Below are 17,653 nucleotides of genomic sequence, written 5' to 3'. Positions count from 1 at the left end.
TTTTAAGCTTTTTCATTACTTGTCAATTATATGTGGTGCTTCCAAAAGTAGTGTCCTTCATGACCACTTGTCACTTTTAAGAGGATTAGTACTTCTTTAGCTTTCTACATAAAGTTGGTACTTAGAAAGCCTGTTCTTGAGCAGAACATTAGCAGTGGCAGCAGTGTTCTCCCAATTTGTAACTCTTCACAAAATCATTAACCGTTGGTTTGAGGTTTGTTGGCAGCTCTGGAAACTCAACTCTTGTGCTTTACGCTGGCCTGAGCAACCAATCTGGTTTATTAAGTGACTGTGGCTTAAAAGAGGAAAGATCACCTTCCTGATACTGAACTTCTCTGAGTTTTGGTAAAACTCCAGCCTTGGGCTGCAGCACTGTGCGTGGTGCCTGCTCTTCTGATATTCACCGGCTGACCCAAATGCCAGGCATTGTCACCACACACATCCCAGCAAAACACCTATATGTTACTCAGCAAATCAGTGCAGTTAGTTTCACTTGGGTGCCTTGGTCCAAGATTCCTTGTCATGTATGGGGTTTTTTGGGGGGGGGTTTCGTGTGTGTGTGTTGGGGGTTTTTTTATGTAAATGGTTTCCATGGTATTGTTTTCATTATTACTTGTAGCACTGTAACCCAGAATTTAAGTTCCAGGGGAAAGTCTCACATTTCAAAATTTCTGTTTGTGTTAGAGTGAAAGATTTTGATTGAAGAAAAGTTTCTAAAATTTTCATTTTGGAACAGCTGAAATCAATAGAATAACATACATACATCTTTCTATCTGTCGATGTATATATGTGTGCACTGTTAGGGGTATATGGCTATACTTTCCTGCATGTCCCTTGAGATCACTAAGGTAGAAGCAACTCATTTCAATTGCAGACCCCAAGGTGGGACCTGGCCATGTGGCTATTATCATGTGATTAGACTTGTGTGAAGCGCTAGATGATGCTAAAGCCCCCTTGCTAAGAGAATGAAAGGGATGTTTACAGCCACTTTTAAGTCTTTATATTGTATTAACAAAGTGATAATGTTGAAACAGTTCATTGCAGACACAGCTCTGGGGGAATCTGGGAGGAAATCCATAACTCACCTAGCTGCCACTACAACATTTCAGAAAGAAGAAGAGTTGTCACTGGCACATAGCAACCCCCTGCTATGCTATCAGCTTAAGCCTTGGAGCATGAAATTCGGTTGCCTTTACCATAGGTGAGTGCTTTTAACCTCCAGTGAAAATGGAAGACAGATATTTCTCTTTAGTATGCCAGATATGCATGCAAATAAATTACTTTTTTGGAAGCTTCTTCATGGTAAAGCATGGTCACATACCTGTCTATTTTTGTCTAGGCTACAGTTTCCTCCTGGGGCAGATTAAAATCAGTAACAAGGATGTATGTAGAGAACTGAAGCGAGATTTTTGCTTCCTCACTGAGGGAACCTGCCATTCGTACTCCTCTGTGCTCTCAGCATTGCAGCTGGGGCTCCCACTCAGATGCGTTCTCCCAGTTGGCAACAAAATGCTCTGGTACAAAAGAAATGGGGAGAAGCAGCTGAGGATGATATTTAACTATGTGAAACCCCTTCCCTGTTCTTGTAACCAGTAAAAAAGAGTATAATGGGTTGGACTGCATGTGTGTATTATATTAAGTGGATGGACTGTTTTCTCTCTTGTGATTGAAACAACAGTGAGTGAAGTTAAATTCTCAGCCCTGTCCAGCAGAATCTGTTTTCCTGCAGTGTTGGTTTGGCTTGGTCTACAACATATTTAATCCATATTTATATGCATGGATTTGTTTTTGTATTTATACCAGTACAGCCATCTTAAGACTGTACTAATGAAAGTGGGAAATAGGTTGTTTGTATTTGCATCTAGTCATCTAAGCATCTGCAGCAAGAGCATCATGTCGCATGTGATACCCATTGCTGTGTGTATATATTCTGGGTTTATTCACTCTGTGTCCTACTCCTGTGGTGTTTTGGGGACTGCTTGGTGGCTGCTTTGCTCTAGGGAGTGATTTCGGTATCAGGTGATAATAAGCCTTATGAGGAGTGGCCGAGGGAACTGGGATTGGTTAGTCTGGAGAAGAGAAGGCTCAGGGGGGACCTTACTGCTCTCTTCAACTACCTGAAAGGGGGCTGTAGTGAGGTGAGGGTCGGTCTCTTCTCCCAAGTAACAAGTGATAGGACAAGAGATAATGGCCTCAGGCTGTGCCAGAAGAGGTTTAGATTGGATATTATGAAAAAATTATTCACCAAGAGGGTGATCAGGCATTAGAACAGGCTGCCCAGGGAAGTGGTGGAATCACTGTCCTTGGAAGTGTTCAGACACAGTGTAGATGAGGCCCTTAGTGACATGGTTTAGTGGTGGTCTTGGCAGTGCTGGGGTAATGGTTGGACTTGACGATCATAAAGGTCTTCTCCAGCCTGGCTGATTCTATGATTCTGTGACACTGCATATACCAGTCTCTGTTTGCACTAGCCTTGACACAGACACTGGGAAATACTATGGACTGCTCTGATACGTGGCATGTGAATCTGGCTCCTGGATGGTTGCTGAAATGCTGCATACTTCAGCCTAGACACTAATTCTTTTAAGACACACAGGTTTTTCTACCATTTCTTTTATGCCTATTGAAAGACTTAATTCCAATAGCTAGAAAGACTCATCTGCTCAGGCTTTCATGCTGTGTGGTTAGTATAAAAACCAGGCAACAACAAGAAGAGAATGTGGCCATGAATATTGTAGCCATTTAGCCCTGAGTGGGGGACATGGAGGACTTTCTGGGAGAGGGGTGTAGTGACTTGCACTCGAGAAAAACTTCGAAATCCTTCAGTGTTGTAGTACCTGCACCGTCTCAAATGGGGTTCTTTCCAGGTTAACAGCTGTGAATTCAGGGCAGCTGCAAGAGCCCAGGGACTGTTAAGGTTAATCAGAGCTAGGCAAGACTGTCCAGAACATTAAAGGGAAGTTTCAGAGACTGGTGAGCTGGAAACACATAGCACTGAGGTCAGTGCAAGACTGGTATAACTTGATTTACTTGTGTGTTGTTGGTTTATCAGTTAGCTGAAGCAAACCTGAAAGAAAACATTGGCCTCAGTGAAAATGCCAATGATATCATGGTGGTGATTATAAATACGCATGTTTTTATGTTATAGAAGCTATTTCATTAATGTCATGCAAACATTATAACAGAGTTTTGTGTATCTGGGTCTTCAAGGCACAGTTTGTATGTTCAGTGACACTGACCTCCAAAGTCATTTGTCCTCTGTCCTGAAAAACAGGTCATTATATACTGGGGATCAGCCTCATACCCCCAACAAGATGTTTTCAGGGCTTTATATGGCTCTGAAACTCAGTAAGCAGAAAGGCTTGAGGAAGAATAGAAAGCGAAGCTGCCCTTGGGTCAATATGCATTTTAGTTTCACCATTCCTACTCCAACGTTGTGTAACATTTAACTGAAAAAACATTTATAACGATAACAATATTTAACTAACAGTCAACTGCAGTGTACTTCACCGACCTGCAGTATATTTACTCTTGGGGCTAAGTTTTTTGATTTTCCTCACTCAAATTTTTCAGTTTAAACTCAAACTGACATCGATTTGCAAAACAAGATCTTGAGTGTCTGGGAATAAAAGCCATATAACAAACACTTCCTCAGCCTCTTCAAAGAAGGATTTCCTTATTTACTTGGGAAGGAAGCTGGAAAAGATTTCTGACAATAAATAGCTAAAGTAAAAAAATCTTGCAGTGGAGAACATGGCATTTAAAAAAGAAACAACAGAGATTTAGAGCTGTGGCAATGACAGTGATTGCATATTCAACCCAGTACCTCGTTCTGGGCAACACACGCTTGTTTTTTCCCATTAATTTTTAGCTAGCACTGAGATGTGAGTTAATACAGGAGTGGTCCACCAAGCAAACCCTGGAGGCTTTTTTGTATCTTAGCAAGCAAAGCATTCACTTTTGTATTCGACTTTGGTCATTACTCTTCCTTGTCTGCACACCACAACAATATTAGCAATGATATCTGCTCATGCAGGGTTGCTAGGTAATTTATTAACTAGAAAGTTTATTCAGGCAATGCAAAATGCAAGATGTAAACACTTAGAAGGACAAGACTTGGATAAGACTCAAAGCACCTCTATGAAAGCTCTTTCCTTCTGTCTCAGGTGTATCCTCAGACTTGAATGCACAGGATTCAGGAATCCCTGCATCACCATAATTTCAGATGGTGCTTCCAACTGGATTTTTAGAGTTGTTTGGCCTTCCTATAGGTGGAAATACAAGCTCCTCAAATGCTGCCCTCACCATCATATAGGCACAATTATAGAACCAGAAAAAAAAAATTACTTTAAAAAATTAAGGTCATTCACTGGGAAGGACAGGCTATGAGAGGTAACATGTAGATTGCATGCAGGTGTCCTGTGGTGGGTAGGGTCTGGAAGCTGCGCAAATGCCTGCTGCTCCTGTGTCTGCAGAGGAGCCAGGCAAGCCTTGTGAAGCCCCCAGACCCTCTGAGCACTTGCTTGTTTGATCAACAGACCTTTGCAGCCAGGGCAGCAGCAGTGCCCAGCTGATCCTTCCTATGCTGTGCTGGAGCTAACCAGGACAACTGTCAGTGGGGCCACAATGCAAAACAGATCACAGAAGAAGGTACAAACCACTTCTTTAAAAATCTGTGTTGATTCTGGGTGTTCTGGGAGCTGTTTCACAGCAGAGGCACCAGACCATGGGAGGGACACAGCTGAAAGAACAGCAAACTGCATAAGGGCAGCAAAGGATGGGAGGAAACACTTAAAACCGTTCTTCTGCCAAAGACAATGTCCATATGATGACATCATCTTGATATAATTGACCTTTGTTAAAGCACAGATCCTAGAGGTTGTAAAGTTTCTTAGATATCATAAGGAAAAGGAAAAAAAAAATCAGATTTTACATTGAAGGAAGAAAGAGTAGAAATACAGCAAAGGCCTGTCCTGGAGCTTCAAACGTAAACCCAGATATTAAAGGAATCCAGACTTGCCTGTAAAATGTTTTGCAATAGTAAAGCTATTTCAAAACTTTTTACTGATGAGTGTTAAAAACTTGTGTTGGCAGAATCAGCACATGAGATTGCCATGGAGAAGGCTGTGGAGGATGTTTGTGTTCTTATTAAAGATACATGAACATACATAGAGAGAAGCACAGCTTGAAATTTATGTTGTATGTCAATACTACCTGACTGGGTAAAATGTTGCACTTCTTTAGTATCATGGATAACTTTGGATTGTGAATACATGCTGGCTCAGCTGGTGAAGGATTTGTGGTGGTTGCGATAACAAAAAGCTGGAAATGTTGCAACAGAATGTTTATGTGGAAAAAATAGATACAAAAGAAAATTCTTTATATCTAGGAAGAATTATCACCAAGAGGCACCTGAAAAATAATTGATGACTGCAATCAGCCAGTGAAATAGTTCTTCAGCACAGTTAGACTGTAAAACTACCTCCATGACTGGCTCAATTAAAACAGTTACTTGGGGCTTGCCTTGGCTTAAAATAGTATGTTCCATTCTGTGACTTTTAGAGGCATGTGAACTGATTTCCTTGGCTTCTATAATGATAAAGTCCAGTAATATATTTGGGACAATTAGATCCTTCATCACCTAGAGAAGAAATACCACTAGATAAGTGCATACCTCTCAGCAGAGAGCCATTCGCAGCACAGGGAGTATTCCAGTGGCAGACAGTAGCACTGAAATGGAGTGGTCACATGCAAAAAAGTGACTTGAGGGCTTAATTTTAAAAAGCAGGCCTTAACGTTGCAGATGCAGCTTTCTGAAAGAAAACCACCAGAAGGCCATGATATGGCATCACAGAAATAACTGCTCTTTCTCAACCAGCTGTTGTTGCTGTGAGTGGTACTGGCAGGATGTGATAGTCAGAGAGGTTATAATACCCATATACACATGCAAAGCACAAATGGAGACTGATGCTTATGAGACGTGTAGTACAGTGTTAGATGTGTTCACCCGTTCTCAAAAAAAAAAATTCCACTTCTTTCTCATTGCCTTCTTGCTCCTTAGCCCCATGAGCTTGCTGTTCACCTTGGATAAGCTCTGGTGCTCATCAGAGCCAGTATGGCTCATTCATCCAGCAGAAAGCCAGATAGCTATTTTCTGGGCTATCAATGAGGACTGGCACAGTGAAAAGCCACGCAAGTCCAGGGCAGTGCAGGGAGAGGTGGGAACTAGTGCCAGGTTGAGGAGAATCCTTCCCTGGCCATGAGAAGGGCCCAGCTGCTCATCCATATTAGCCTTAGCTACCCCTGCGTCTTTTTGTCAGGACGGTGAATGTGGTTGAATGTGGCTCATCTCCAGGCTCTGGTTTCTTTTAAGTTGATACTTTTGAGAAAAAAGAAGACTCAGTGAATGGCTGTTATAAATATTTATAGAGTACTTTCAGGCTGCCGAAACTCATCTATCAAACAGATTAGTGGGAAGGATTGCCTAAAGCTTACCTGTTATGAAACATCCATTTTGGCAAAGAACTACTATTTATGAGAAACACAATACTCATTTCCTCCTGAGAGAGTTTATGTTTGGTTTTGCTTTCGTTTTCTTTGTTACTAGCAGTTTCATGTTTAGCAGTGGTTCTCTGCAAAAGAAGGTGTAAATGAAGTCTCAGTTGAACCCACTTTCTGTTTCTGCAGCATTTTGAGGCACTAGGGCAGTGGGTCCATGCCATGGTTTCTTCTGGGAGGTCTCACACAGGGCCAAGTGAGGGGTGAGTCAGAGACAGCTTGAGAAACATTACCAACAGCTTCCCTGAGATGGTCTTTTGACTATCCCAGTGGCAATATGGATTTGCGGCTCCCAGCCCCCTTTCGACCAGGTTTGAAATAAATCTTCATTTCCCAAGCCTGGTTTATGGTATGGTAACACAGAGAGTTTTGTTGATATATATTTAAGGGGCAACGTGGTGGAGGGCGGCATGAGAAGCCTTCATCCAAGCTGTGGGCTGAGCTCCGGTTTAATGAATGAAGGGGGGATGGGTCAGTCATTCGGCTCCTTCTACCATAGCTTCCAACCAGCTTTAAACTATACTGACATTACCCTCTGTCAGTGCCTGGCTGTGTAAAGGACATTTACCATATTTAGAGAAATACAGGTCCTTCTTTCTAGTAACATATTTTAGAGAGAGAGGTGGAAAGTGGAGCTAGGGAAATGCACCTCATAGCTTAGCTATGAGTATTGTGAGGTGGATGTGAATTCTAACTAGGGAGATCTTTTGAAACTACATCTTAGCTCTTAATACAGGAAACATGGGACCTTTGAACTCACTGTTATCAACTGAAATAGGAGAATTGGGTGTGAAGCTGCAATCTTAATTTGAGCAGTGAGACTCCTATAGAGCCTACCATGTTTGCCAGGGCTACTGTTCTGCTGATTGCTGATTGATACACAGATTTTATTTAAATTACAGGATAGCAGAAGACAATGAGTTGCTGTCACAAATCCAGACAAGGGGTTATCAGGATTGCCTCCATCAGGCTTGCCCAGGACGAGAGACCACGCTAGATGTGTTTGGAGACGACACCCAAAGAGCACTCATCTCTGTACATAACTAGATTTTATTTTCTTCAATGTGTCTTCTTTATTTACCAACACATTTACCACCACTGCGTCTCTGTAACAAGAAAGAGCTGCTGTTTCTAATTTTGTGTTGGTTTAAACTGATGAACTGTCCATGAGCAATGAATGCTTGTTTGGAGAGCCCTTTTTTGTAGCTGGAATCTATTATTAAACAGTAATTTCCTTGTCTTTACAAGACATTGTAAGGTGGAAGTTAGAAATATTTTATAAATATTCCATATCTGGCCTGTTTTTTTATGGTCATACCCTCTTTCTCTGCTCAGATTTTTTCTCCAGGGTCACTCAAGGATGTAACTGCAGATGCACAGCAGCTCTCCCCAGCCATGCCTCTAGCAATCTCAGATTTGCCACCTATGTCCACATTGAGAATGAATCAAATTCTTTGAGAAAGAATTATACACATTCCTGAAAACTGATGTGTACAGGTATGGGAAATAAGATAGATCCTGAAAGTTCCTGACGGCAGATGAGCCTATTGTATGAGAGTGTATGTTGTATAATTGCTTATGTTTCTGGCCTGAAACTTTAAACAGAAAACTGGTGGGTTTAGTAGTAATCTGTTTTATTTTCTTGTGTTTGTTTTGCCTTGTGACATGGCCGCATTCCACAGGGAGCACAATAGCTGGATGGGGATGGCAGAGATTGCAGATAATATGCTTACAAATCATTAGCAGGACAATGCAGTAGAGGGCTTTGAAGTTTCCCACAAAGAATTCAACATCTCTGAGTTAACCAAGGTATGTAAATACGCACAGAGCAGGGCAAGGGCTGGGGTCTCAACCTGGAGGAGGGGTACAGCAGCAGGAGATTGAAGCTGGCAGGCAGGAAAGTTTTGGTAAGAAGGAAACCAGATGTGAGTGCATTGTTTGTAAAACCTCCCTTTTCAAGCACTGCTTCCTGCCTGCAGATGAGGCACCACATTGTTTTGAAAGAACTCAGTCAAGTCCCAGTATTCACAGGGCCACAGCTCCTGATGTGGATTTTTATGCTTCATCTGGTTAACCACTCAGAGGAATCCCCTTCTCTCCTCCAAGCATGTGCCTAATTTCCTGCTTCCACTGTGTGCTGTGTAGGAACAGGCTCCTATTTCAACAGGACCAATGTAGATGTGAGCCCAGATTCAGGTCCCATTGTAGATTAGCAGTGCCCCATCTCTGCTAAACATGCCTCTGATGCCAGTCTCTGATTCCCATCATGACAAACAGCATTGCAGACAGAACAAGAGCAACACTGGTGTTGCAGGAATCAAGTCAATTCTGTTTCCTTCTGTTTCCTGAATCTGCCAGATGGTAAAAGAGCTGGGAGGGTTTGGAGCAACCACTCAACAAGTCGGTTTTGATTCTAAGTTTCTTTGTGTCAAAAGTGAATGAGTTTTCTTCAACACTGAATCTTTATGAAGGTTAGAGGCACTGAATTCACAGGGGCATCATTGCCTTACTTAGAAAGTAACCTGTTGCACATCAGAAAAGTTTTAACAACCTCTTTCCTTCTATTGAAAGTCTCTGTTTCAGAGAGAGGTACTATCTCCAGCCAGCTGACTGCCAGAAGCTCTGGATTATGGTCCCTAAAATGCAATGCAGGAGATCTCCAGAATTTTGTAAATGGTCCTAAGGCAAGATTTGTAGGAAAAAGCAATAACTTCTGCTTCATTTGCACTTTGTAAATCAGAACAAGGTCCTGAAGGGTAAATTGCATTTGTCATTCTTTATCCTGGTTTTCAGTCTGTCTGACTCAGGCTGTGTCTGATCCTTGCAGCCACATAATGGTTTTAAATCTGGAGACTTGTTTGTGAGCAAAGCACTTTAATGACACTGTACCATGAGGGCATGACTTGCAAGCATGCAGCAGGTGGGAGCTGTGTCTTCAGTGTGACATTTAAGCTGCTGGTGCTTGCCTGCATCCCACTAGAAAGAAGTTTGTGAGTTATTAGTTCTGTTCATTCCCCTCCTTAGAACCAGTCCAGGTGTAACATGTCATGTGAGGTAGGCCTCCAGAATCCAACAGCTCTTGTCAACTGCTCATGATGGAGTACATGGAAAGAAAAAAACCCCAAAACCCTCTGACCTTATGATTTCATGGCTAGATCTGGCTGAAGTCTGAACAATTGCATCCTCCCTGCAGCAACAGGCTGCCAGGTCTCCAAGGGTCTGAAGAGAAAACATCTGATCTTCCCTTCCTTTGCTTTTGAGTTTTTCTGAGCTCTGAACTTATTTCAGTTTTTAGGGCTGGAAACCGTACTTCTGTTTTCTTTAGCAAGTATACATTTATTAATCGATGCTTGATTATTTACCTGTTTCTATGCTATATGCAGTAAACTGCATCAAGCTGATGGAGTTGTGTGGTCCAGGGAGAGACCTGCCAGCCCAGAGCTCCTGAAAGCTGCCCTGGGCTCTTTGTTGGAATTTTTGTCTGACTTTAGCCAAATTATTCAGCTTTTCTACCACAGTGTGTCCCTGTCTTCAAGGGAACCATCAGGTGAAAGAAATCTCAGCTCCCAACTCCCCCACAGGCGGATTATGAAGAATTCATGCCTGAAGAGCACTTTGTGAGAATTGACTTTCAAGACTGAATTATTGATGCCTTGACAAACTTGTGCTTTATTGCACAGGGAAGGGATGTCAAGAGAAACAGATTACTTAAAAAGCCTACTAATCAGATAATCCTGGCACATGCTGCTGCTCAGACTCCATGCCTGCATAGGTATAGAGGCGTATGAATGAATGCACTACTGTCTAAATATACATACATTTGCATTCCTGCACACGGTCTGTGTAATTCCTACCAGCATACAGTCCTACTAGTTTGGTGCACTTAGCAAAATTTTGTTTGTTGTGGTTTAAATACTCTGGATGACATTCAGCCTCAAGGTACTACTGTAGTTGAACCAGTTATCTGTTTTGCCTATAAGACACCTGATGTTAAAGTTTCTTATCATAAGAACATATTTTTCAAGCAAATGCTGTTCACTCTTTGGTAAACATATAGCTCTCCAAAATCCTCATCAGGTTATTTTGCTGTTTCTGACAGCCTGGCTTGATGTGTGTTTGTCGTGGTTTTACACAGTGTATTTACACTGACTGTAGACTTTGAAGGACTTGCAAAATCTATTGTATTCACCTCTTTTTTTTTCCTCAGATTCACACAAGTGGAAGGCATAATGTCCAACCTGGCTTCCAAAGTTTCTCACCTGATTTGTGCTCTTTGGTGGAGTCTCAGCAGTTACAGCAGAGTGCAAAAGTCTTGTAAAGGTAAGAGAAAGTGAGCAGGGTGTAAGTGTTGGGTGATTGAGGACAAGATACATATCTTCTGAATAGAAATGTCAGGTGTGGGAAGCATTAGTTCAAGTAAATATAAAGGCCTTAGGCTGTTTTCAGCTTAAGACACTATTAATTAACCTAACAGTATTAATGCTGCCAAATCTGTATAGTTGCCGAGGGATCTGTGCTTTATCCTGACAGAGGCAGCATCGGCACAAAGGTCAGCTGGTGGTCAGCATAACGCTTCACTTGTTCATCAGTACAGAGCTTAGTGCTTCAGAGACTGAACTTTTGTGCCCTAAGGAGCATTCTTATGGTATGTGTTGCTTATTTGTGAAATCCAGTTTTTGAATATATATGCTATATTTCGAATATATATTTCAAATATATATTCCATATTTCAAATATATTTCTAAGTAATTTCTTCCTAGTTGTGGTAATTTAACATTCCTGCTACTCAGTTCAGAGCTGTGAGTGCACTGAGTGGAGGGAACACAGCTTGATGCTTGGGCTGTGCCGTTGGCAGCTGAAATAATCTAGTCATGACTTGCAAGCTAAGTGTTACGAAATCGTCGATACTGGATAAACATGAAACATCTGGTTTCATTCCTTATAACACCACTGTTTTGACTGTAGAGAAGTCCCCACAGTAACACCAACCTGAGCTGAAGTTTGTAAAGTAAATGTAAAAGCATGTAAAGATGCTTTACACTGCACTTGAGACATCAGCAGGCAAATGCACCAAGACCCACCTGCATAAGCGATCCCTGCAGAGATCGCAGAACTAATGCAAGGGCACAGTTTGTGCTGGGAGAGTCACCCAGCTAATGAGATTATCACTGAGCCAGTGAGAAATGTTATACCCTTCAGGAGCTGGTCTTCAGTAATACCAGAACAGATCTATTGGAACAAGCCCTGCAATGTTAGGGTGTAGTGTTACACTAAAGCAAGTCAAATTAATGCCTTGTTGGTGCTGAAAAGGGACTGTTAAACAGCTGCTTGCTCCCACTGTTTCCCTTGAACTAGGACTCACCTGTCCTTGCCCTGGGCCAGGCCACAGAGCAAAGACAACTCTGCATACACAAAGAATAGTTTTCTTTTGGCAGCTTGCTCCCTGACTGGAGTTTCCTCAAATGTTTTGTTTTTACAGCTGATGATTTTTGGGTTTGAAATATGTGCAAGTGTCTTTGGGACCACGCATTGGATGTGGTCCTGCCCTCATTCCAGTTCGTAGGAAAAGCCATGTGAACTGCAGCAGGAACAGCCCTGTTTTATGGCTTACAGCCTGGAAATACTGTACTCAATTGCAGCGTAGCTTTCCAAAACTGGATGTGATCAACAGGATCACTTTAGTGTTTGGCTTTTTTTTTAGGTTAGGTGGCCAAATAATCTGCAGAGAAGCCAAATACAGATATCTTTTCTTTATGGCTAGTAAAAATGCCTAAAAACACCTGGTGAAGATCTGCCAAATTTTTGGAACTCAGAACATAACATACATGCAGTAGGGTTGACTGTGCTGGCATAAAGGGGCGAAACTCTCACAAAGTGAATAGAAATATTTCAAATAACACTAGCAGGGAATTTGCCCAGCTGTGTTTCAGCTGCTGCCATGCAAAGTTCTAGATAATCAAGCTTTCTCAAAGAGAAACTGTGTAAGCTCTGCAGTGTTGATAAGTAGGAATACCTATTTATTCTATCTTCAAAGAAAAGGTGCATAGGACTCAAACAATGAATTACTATGCTTAATGGAAGTTAGCAATTCTGAACTTACTCTGGCTGAACTTGTAGATCAAACAGGAGAAAACTCACCTTCTCTTGAAACTCAAGGAAAAGTACTTATCATTTTGTTTATTTCACCTTGCAACTCTGATGGACTTAAAACTAAAGCTCTGGTAATGTATTTCTGTATTTGTCTAAGCCCATAAAGATAATCTTGGCCCTAGAGGGCTTAGAGTCAAAATCATTACCTTGCAAGCTCCTTGTGTACATACAAACTGCTGTGTAGTGCCAGCTGAAATAGTGTGATAGTTCACCTCTGCGTATACTAACAGGGCTGATGTCTTATGAAACAAAACATCTGGGCATGGATAATAAAATCCGTTGCTTCTGTTGGGTTTGTAGGAAGGTCTTTCTGTTCCAAAAGGCTTTTAGTAATTGCACCCATAATTGCAAAGAATCTTTTAATAATGCATCTTCAGGCAAATGCAGGGAATGAAGAAGTACACCAGCAAGATGGCTCTATCTGATCCTATTCCTCCCTGATCGGTCTGCTTACAAGCTTTCTCTTTTATGTGAAATGTTAATGTGGAAGGGAGGATACTGTAGCTCCAGTCCCTCCTGACATTACCAATGCATTTCCTAGGTCTGTTTTTCCATCCTTCAGTGTAAAATTAATTTTGGCAAAACCCTGAGTGAATTAAACTGCAACACAGTGATCTCTTTGCTCAACTCATATTTGCTGTCTGCCTGATTTATGTTGAAAAGGAGCACTTGGGCATGCCAATTATCCTGTCTTTTATTTGCCTTGTGCATTGAGCCTTTGGCTACTAGAATTAAACTGGAAAATGCAATTAAAAGCGTTAGCTGTAGCAAACATACAAAAAAAAAAAATCATTATATGCTTGACAATGTTCTCCTTCATATTGTTAATCCCTGCAGATCTACCTGTGTTATTAGATTTCGTATGTGGATTTTATTTTTCTCTAAAGACTATGTTAACTGGAATAAGCAAGTTGCATGCCTAATCACATAAGAAGAGGAAAGGAAGATGTCACCATACTGGAAAACCTCACCTGACTTTTCTTGATGAGTATGGTCTGAACTTGAATAAAGAAAACATTTTGTAGCTTGAATAACAGTTGCAGATACCTAGACAATGTTATTAGATAATGTTTTTAGATAGACAAGTGTTTGGCTCAGTGCACTATGGAAATTATTGCATATAAACAAAATTGTCTCCAGCTGTGATGAACAGAGAGGAAGTTCAGGTGACATTGATCTGGGGAGATCCTTCCTACCTATAAACCTCAACAGGGACTACAGTCTTGTGAGCTACACTGGTGGTATCCTCTGAGGAGCACATTTAGGCAAGGGAAGTGCAAATGTCCTTCACTCTTCATTCTCAGATTAAAATAAATGGTCAAATAAAAGGAAAATTCTCACTGGGAATGTAGTTACGGTAAGTTGGAAAGCCAGGAAATGCACTGCTGTTGGATGCAGCACTTGGATTCCTGTGGTTATTTCCCTGTAAAAAAAAAAAAAACCAACCCCAAACCCAAGACCTAAACAAACATGAAAAAGCCTAAAGTGGTATTAACCATGCAAACTCAGGTTACTTGCCTTATCAGTGAGCCTGAGAATCCAAGAATGCATAATGCTAGTGCCTGTAAAACCACAGAGCTTTATGGCCTTCTTTATGGTGAGAATATACATGCTCAGAGTTGTATGAATTGCTCACAAAAAAAATAATTGAAAAATACATCTCAACCTCTAATAGAAACACACCATTGAAAGAGAGACTTGCTGCCTCTATTGCAAAGACCTCACAGAAACCCCTGTCACCCTCAGTTTAAACCTTCTCTCCACCTGTAGTTGCCACCAAGAAAGCATTTTCACAGAAAGGCAATGTCTAAAGCACAAAGAGGTACAGGCAGAAGAAATAAAAAGATAAGAAAGAAAGATGAATCCATAGGTCAGGCTCTGTGGTGGTATATCTGCCTCTGCAGTTAGGTGATGAAAGACATACACTGGCACCTCTGCAGAGTTAAAACAGATCAGGCTGGAAAAAAGGTGACTTTTTAATTAGCCAGGGTCTGCATTTCCAGCCCTTCATGCTGTGCTGCGCGAGAAACCTGTTAAATACCTGACACATTAAATACCAACAGTGATAAAAAACTGAAATTACAGGCAAAAAAGGATGGCAGCGCCAGGACTGGTGGTATCTCTGTGGGTTGTTTGATTGCAACATTTTACCCCTTCTTGTTAGTCCTGATAAGGGTTGTAAAAGAGTGTATAAAACTAGGCAACTTTGCCCAGCTGGACTCATTTTGTTTAACAATTATTGCTCAAGATAAATCAGAGAGAAAACATAAATACACTCGGGGCAACCAAAACTTCGGATACATAGGATAGTTCAAAGCATGTAAAAGTACACTTTTCTTTAATTGTAAGGGATTTGTAAAAACTAATCTGGATACATCTAGCAAGGTTTTGCTGACGAGCAAACTTATCCTGATTTGCACTAGTTCCTAATGTTTCCCAAGGTGTTTTCTTTATGGCTTTGTGAAAGTGATGTTGACCTCTCATTTATGGTGACTCCAGGACTGCACGGCAGCTCAGGCTGAGTCAGAAGACAGGCAGGGTGTTTCGCCCAGCCTTCTTCCTTAGTAGTTACGAGCAGCAAGCTCATTTAATATTTGTAACACTCTTTACTGGCTTATTTGTTTTCAAACATTTCAGGGAACAGGAAGCAATCTGAGTGGAGGGGCGGAGCGTGTGAGGGACAGCAGTCCCACATTCTTCTTTCCTTGGCTGATTAATTTATTGATCTAGCAGAAAGCACCAAGTCTGAAAGTTTTGACCTTACCTACCTTTGTTGCAGTTTGCCTGTTCAGAAGAGTACAGTAATATCCCATTTATGCCCTGTTTGTTTGTTCCAGTTACTGCTCTCCTTGCAGTCAGAGGCTCCTTCCCCAGCGCATTAGATGAAGTGACTATAAATACATGGGCAAAAGTTTTATTATCTGTGTTAGTTTTATCCCTGTTCAAACCTCACTGTGACAAAGCTCAAGAGATGCTGGGTGCTCATACACCTTTATGGCTGAGGCTGCAGCAACCCACTACTGGGGTCTCAGGGCTCCCACTCCATCATACATGGGCCCAGAGCTCCTTAGGACAGCACCAGTTTCTCTGTTGGCTGCACCAGACTGTAGTTAAGGTCCTAAAGTATTTGAGTCGTCTAATGTCTTCCTTATTAAATAGCTAAGTAACCTCAGCTACTATGAGAAGCCTAGTATTTTCAGAGGACACTCCATGCTCCCAAGCCTGCAGCAACTTGAGTGTTATAGGAACACTGTCAAGGAAGAAAATAGCAAACTGCTTTGGTACTGCAAGGACCAGCTCATGATGGTGTGTTTACGTACTAAAACCCTTACCTGACCAAACACTGTAGACACTGGTGAACGGTTGGGTTGTGATTGCACAGGCATGCTATAGAAATCACACAGGTCAAGTGAAATGAGTGTGCTTGAGCGCCAGGCTGGTCATGAATCCCAGCTTTTGGCAGCTGTTTTGATTAAATTCACAATCTCTTCCTGCAAGTCTAAATAAGTAAACGCCCTCATTGTTCTGCCTCACCATTTGTAAAGAGCTGGCAGGCATCCAGGTGCTGCTCAGGAGAAGAGAACGGGGGAGTTACACCAGCAATGGAATTCCCCACAGCCCTGTCTGGGAGTCAACAGCCTTCCCTGCTCCTGAAGCAGGGGTCTGCCCATGGGAGGGCTCCTGCTGCCCTGACTAGTGGGACATGAATGGCTAGCCCAGCTGACCTCTAACCCTTGCTGATTTTGTTGCTTTTTAAACACTCCTCTCCTCCCCCACCAAATGCCCTCTTTCTCACTCAGCTAAGATCCACTGGCTCCTGAGATGTTACTTGGGGAAAGGATGAGGTATTAACAGGAAAAGCACCTTCTGCTCTAACTTGTTTTTCTTCTGGAAAATGAGTTATTGCCAAATTTCATTATGGATCCTGGCACACACTAGCTTTTAATGACTGCTCTGACCTCATTGATTTGAAAGTTGAAAGATTGTTTGTTTTGCTCCCAGCTCCAGCTCTGGAAACTGAGATTGGGTCAAGCTGAGCTGCCATCTGTCTGCAAGTAAAGTTCGGTGATCTCTGTCACCAAAGAGGTGCTGACTTAACCTTGCTACCTTTAACAGACTGCAGGTTACTAAACAAGTCTGTTGAGGAAGTTTCAGAAGGAAGAGCACCCAGCTGTGTCAGCTCTGCTGGGTTAATATGCAAACAGTAAATGAGTTTTCACAGTTCAGATGATACTGTTCCAGGCAGGCACAGGAGGGGTGCCACAGTAAGAACAAACTCTGGTCAGGATAAAGTTGCATTTCAAAGTGACACTGAAAATTAGGTGAAAATTGGGTTTTATGTTTTGAAGTAAAGGCCCAAGGAGATGGGATGGGTGGCTGGTGGGAGTAAGCATATGCCTCTGCCTCAAGGTGAGTTTAGCAGATGTTTTTAGATCTTGCTTAAAATTAGACACTCCGTTGGAAACTCAGGTGAGAAGATCACCAGCCCAAGAAATCAAGATGATGATGCTCATTAAAATAGGCCTGAGCCCAACTTTATGCCAATAGCATCGGTTTAGTCTGACTCAGAGGACCATTTTAAACTCTGAGTCAGTCTATAATCCTCAATGAAGTGGTTCTAGGTTTCTACTATGCAACATATATATGCATATATATGTGTGTGTATATATAAAGACACACAAATATTGTTTATAAGTAGTTCCTTCGAGTGTGCTTAAATATATACATTGGCTCAGGCTACAGGCTTCTGTTTCACCATCTTTTCCGTATCACTCATGGTGAGACATGCAATTTTGTAGGCCATTTTCACATTTATAGCCTTGTGTTTGATTTTCATAATTCTGTTGTGGAGTTGGACAACATCCAATGAAGTCTATGTCTGAGTCCAAAGAGAGTCCTTATATACAAGATACAGGAGGTGATCCTGCCCCTCTACTCTGCTCTT

The sequence above is a fragment of the Lathamus discolor genome, chromosome 3, assembly GCF_037157495.1.
Source record: "Lathamus discolor isolate bLatDis1 chromosome 3, bLatDis1.hap1, whole genome shotgun sequence".
Classification (NCBI taxonomy): domain Eukaryota; kingdom Metazoa; phylum Chordata; class Aves; order Psittaciformes; family Psittacidae; genus Lathamus; species Lathamus discolor.
This window is presented reverse-complemented; position numbering follows the sequence as displayed.